This window comes from Coffea eugenioides, chromosome 10 (genome assembly GCF_003713205.1).
Source record: "Coffea eugenioides isolate CCC68of chromosome 10, Ceug_1.0, whole genome shotgun sequence".
Taxonomy (NCBI): Eukaryota; Viridiplantae; Streptophyta; class Magnoliopsida; order Gentianales; family Rubiaceae; genus Coffea; species Coffea eugenioides.
In genome coordinates, this window is record NC_040044.1 from 34,539,987 (window position 1) to 34,545,346 (window position 5,360).

Here is a 5,360-nt window from a genome sequence, read left to right on the forward strand (position 1 = left end):
TAAATTTAAATATCGGTATGATTATATATATATCGAAATAAATTAATTGAAATAATATGCTATCAAAGTGATCTCTATTGTAAAAATTAATTTATTTTAAAATATAACTATTTTGGTACTTGTAATTTTGTAAATATTGATCAACCAAAAAAAAAGTCAATATTTAACAAACTTACATGTGCACTTGTGGTAATAAATATCTAGTGATTATTCAGATTTTACATGCAAATTATAAATCGACCCAGAGGAAAAAATTTTTGTTTGACATGTTCTTATTGTCAATATTTATTACAGCACCAAGATATCACTTAGAAGTTAATATTTTTGTCCAAAAATGAAATATTAATGGAATATTAGTATTTTGAAATGGGTCATTCTCAAAGTATTCAGAGGAACAATGTTAAAAACGACAATTACAACTAAGGCGTTCTTTCAAGACATTAAAAAAAGGTTTGTCAAAAATAAAAAAAATTGAAATAATTACGTTCTTAATACGTCTAATTTTAATGAGATATAGTGATAATGTGACGCCCCCACTTCTCCCTAAGGCGAACCAAAGGGTATCCGCGGGACGCCTGCCTAACTCTCGCCAGGACTCAAGCAACTCCATTCAACTTATAGCCGGACCACACAACAAAAGCCAATAACTTAAATACAATAAATGCGGAAGTATTCAAACCTAATAATAGTCATCCATTCACCAAACCACACGTCAGAATACAGATTTCATTTCGTCCAAGGGTTACATTTCCATACCAAAAGTAAAATTTCAAAACCAAAGGCATAACCAAAAGTAATAACAAGCCCTAAACAAAAGTACATCAGAGGGCTTCTCCATTTTACCTCCGAGTTCAAACCTGTTAAGGAAAACAAATCTACAGGGTGAGCAAAAACGCTCGTGAGGCCAAGAACACACATGCAGACACATAATTCAAATTACAAGCCCCAAATAACAATTCAGGTAATCACTTGCAAGTAAGTAATAACGCCGACAAAATGTAACCAGAAACAATTCAAGGATATGGAAGCTTTCAGGAGCTAAGTTCCACATTTGTCGATGTCATTTGTATATCTCCCCGTGATGACTCTCCGTCAACCGGGTTGATATTTTCATATCCGTAATTCACCACTTACTTCTCATCCGTCCACCATACACCACTTCGGGCCCGCACGACACTTATAAGGCGATACTTCACGAGTATGCCAAGCGAGATCTCTCAAGTAGATCAAGCTTATCATGTAATTCTCATGGCTCACCAAGGTTCCCGACCAGGCTCATGCCGGCTCGAGTTCCAAGGTCGGCCTATGAGTTTGGGCGTCCCCCGTGTATCATGTAAATGTCGAGGAGATTCACTCCATCGACGTATGCAATCATAGCATACCATTTCATAAATTCAAGCATTTGACAGGTTCAAACATGTATTTCAGGTCATATAAACCATGCAAAACATGTCAAACATGAGTCATTTGTTCCAAATGAGAACGAGTGCGATTAAGTACACACTCGACTCCATTTTTCAAAATCCAATAGACCGAGCATATAATCAGGTAAGTCAATCATGAATCAAGACTTTAGAGTTCAAGTAGGCATACACTTGACACTCACCAGTTATGCAAGTAAGTAGGTTGGAGGGAGAGTTCAAACTTCCACGGTAGGGTCCTCTTGGAGGTCCTCGTGTGTGCCTGAACATCGAATAGTAGACAATTATTATAGGTCCCCAAGTGGTGAGAAAGATTGGGCACGGGTAAGGTTCGGAAATATTTGAAAACTTCGTTTGACTTGTTTTTGAAATTGGATTCTCAAAAGGGTGTAGGACTTAAGTGAAAATCGGATTATTATCCTTAAAATCATTGGTTGGAATTGAGTACGAGCGAAAGGATTGCAAAACGAACGATCGAAATCGAAGGAGGGTTGGCCACGTCACAATCCGGCCGGAACCTGGCCGGATTGGAGGCAGTGGCTAACCTCCCTTTTTTTTCAAATTTGACCACCAATCCGGCCGACAATCCGTCCAGAAACTGGCCGGATTCAAGGCCGGATTCTGGTAAAATTGTTCCTTCGCGGATTTCCTCTGAAATTCCAGAATTTTCGATTTTTGGTCAAATCTTTGAAAAATCATAACTTTCTTTCTACTAATCGAAACTTGATGAATTTGGTACCGTTGGAATCGTCTTCAAAAGTACTAAAAGTCCTTAGAAGACATCATTCCATGAATCTAAGTGGATGGTATTCAAAAAATGAGCCTAAAGTTGCTGTTCTAGATTACCAGGATTGAGCCGGGGTTGGTTTTTCGCTAACTTTGGAAATTCGGCAAAAATCAGTCGTTGTAAACCGGCCCTTGAAACTTATAACTCAATTAGAAGTACAAGTAAAGTTTTGGACAGAACAAGCGGCTCAAGAATCGGAGTTTCGAGCACCCAGATATGATAGCTCAAAGTTGGGAGAAATTCAAGACTGTTACAAAATTTCCAGATTTGGTTCTGACTTTGGACCTTTCATTAAGTGTCGAATCGGACTTGGATTGACACCAAATTTTGCAGTATAATACTCCCATATGAAAGGTATCTCTCTATCAAATTTCATGGAAAAATACCCTCGGAAGGGTGGTCATTCAATCAACCAAAATTTGGAAAAATCCTTAAGGCAATCTGTCCAAAACTAAGGTTTTCAAAAACGAGGCAGTTGCCGTGTATTGATCATAACTCCCTCAATTTAACTTGGAATTGGAAATGGTTGATAGTGTTAGAAAATAGATTCATAGGGCTACAACTTCACAGAAGAAATCGTTTTAAGTTTCAGCATGCAACTGGTTCAAAATCAAGCCTAAAGTTGCAGCATCATCAAATCATTTCGGCAGAACGGAGAAACAGGACAGTCGACTTCAGATGAATGGTGTGGCTTACACACACGAAACCAGAAGGTCCATTATACACCGTTGGAAACATGGGAACGTCTAGTTTCAAATGCCGCTAACGGCACTTGATTTCGACGTCGGAGTACGGAGTTATGGACGAAATACAAACACTGGTCTGGATTACGGCGAAACCGTTTTCCAGATTACTAGTTTTTGAAATAAATTCGTTTGATCAACCAAAACTCAATATTTTCCAACGAAATTTTGTACACAACTTCTGCAACATGTAATCAACATAATCAGGCCATTAAATCCTCAGTTTCTGCATTAAAATGACCGAACAGAACAGGGGTAAAATGGGAACTTTTTACTTCAAGAGTTCAACAACGTTTCTGTCCACAATACACCTTTAATCTACTTCCTTAAGCTCTAATTCAGCAATAAAACCATCATCAAACATCATCACAGCCATCAACCCAAAGTGGGAGTTCATAGAGCCCACGTTTCCAACAATACAAGCTACTAAAGTGAAGATTCCAACTCAAATGTATAGATCAACTTCCATAAGACAAGTTCAAGGTGCTTGACTAGTACCTACTTTGATGACTGGTTTGGACAGATTTTTCGGCCCCTTTGAAGCTTGAAGAAACCGTGGATAGCTCCTTCCTTTTGCAGCTAAGTTGCCGTCCAAGTGAAAAGCTAAATGAATGTGGAGATTGGTAAGAATCTATGGAAGTTTTGGTAAGGATTTGGATGAGTTTTGGAAGAAAGAAATGGTGAAGCCTCGGTTGTCTCTTGCTGTCTAGCCGTCCATGAAGCTTTGCAGAAATGAAATGAGATTGAAATGAAGCTGCGGTTCTGAAGCCTTTGCGTACGAAAGACGCTTGACGTCAAATCTTTTAATACGTCAAATCAATTATAACTAGTACCCTACGCGCGCGTTTTGTGTTCGATTTCTCTTACGTTTGTTGCACTAGTGCACTAAACCTCTAGGGTACTTACATTTATATAAATATTATCCATTCTTAATTGTCCCAAAATAATGTTCCAAAATCCCTCAATTAAGCGCGCACGTGCAAACACGTATTTCTAATTTAGGCGCAATAAAAATTGAAACCTTTGAAAAATTCTTATAACGATTGTACCACTAGCTATCACTTGTATAATTAAACCTAAAATTGTCTATTTTAGGACCATTGTATAGGTCTCAAATTTTGAGCTTATTGTACTCCCAATTGGCTAAAGTGTTTAGACACGTTTTCACTTTTCGCTAAACAAGCTTTTAAAAAAAAATAATTTTTTGAAATGAGGCGCTTTAAAAATATAACGAATCTATAAAACCATGTACTTCGGTCTAATAAGGTAGAAAATATTATTCGTGACAAAAATCCAAATAATTAATTAATTGAGCCAAAATTAGGGATTTTAAAATAATAAAAATTTTCGAGTCCTCACAGATAAAGGTAATATCAATGAGTATATCATAGAGATGTCTCATCTTGTTTCTAAGTTGAATGCGCTTACCTTAGTACTCTCCAAGAAGTTACTAGTGCATCTGATTTTGATAACTCTTCCTGCACAGTTTAATCAATTTAAAATGAGTTACAACTATTATAAAGAGACTTGATTTCTGAATAAACTCATTTCACACTATATAGAGGAAGAGGAAAGGTTGAAGTAAGATCAGATAGAGAGTGTTTATCTGGTCTCAATTACTAATAATAAAAGCAAATAACATAAGAGAAAGAAGGATAAGAAAACTGTAGGTATGGCACCTCAAAACAAACAACAAAAGAGACCGGTTGAACCGAAAAAGAATGGTTATTTCTTTTATGGAACCGAAGGGTATAAAAATAAGCATCACACCAACTACCATGTTTGACGTGGTAAAAAAGGTATTTTTTTAATTTAGTTTATTTTAAAATTAATTTAACTTCGGTATCTAAACACATATGGTGGATAGATTCTGCTACAACCACTCACAATGGTGTATTTATGCAGGATTGCCTAAATTACTGAAAATCTAATAATAGTGAAAGATATATCTATGTGGGCAATGGCAAGATAGTTCAATTTGAGACAATAGTAGTTTTTAAATTATTGTTAAAAATTAAATTTTATTTGAATTTTAATGAAACATTTATTGTACTGTCTTTTCAATGAAATTTAATTTTTTCTATTTTGGACAAATTCAATTATTTTTGTTTATTTGAAAATTGAAAGTTTAAATTGTTTCATGATTTAAAATTGATTGATTCTGATTCTTTATTATATTATGATAATCTGTATTTAATTAATACAATTATTTCATTTAATAAATCTCTGCATTTGAGTACTAGAAGAGCAAAGAGAAAATTAATCAATAAGAGATTGGATCATATCTCCAGATTGAGAAATAAAAGACTTGTGTCAAATGAAATTGTTGATCCCTTGAATTTTATAAAATTTGACGATTGTGTTAACTATATAAAGTGGAAACAAACCAATAAAAGAAGATTTGAAATC

At 35.4% G+C, this 5,360-nt stretch overlaps 1 long non-coding RNA gene across 1 annotated transcript; it reads right to left on the reverse strand.

Annotated features, from left to right (window-relative positions):
• Positions 1 to 670: 670 nt before the first annotated feature.
• LOC113750140 lies at positions 671 to 3,710 on the reverse strand. The gene is made up of 2 exons (XR_003464632.1): positions 3,450 to 3,710; positions 671 to 857 (listed from the first exon to the last, which is right to left on the reverse strand). It is a non-coding gene; the product is annotated as an uncharacterized LOC113750140 (long non-coding RNA).
• Positions 3,711 to 5,360: the final 1,650 nt, after the last annotated feature.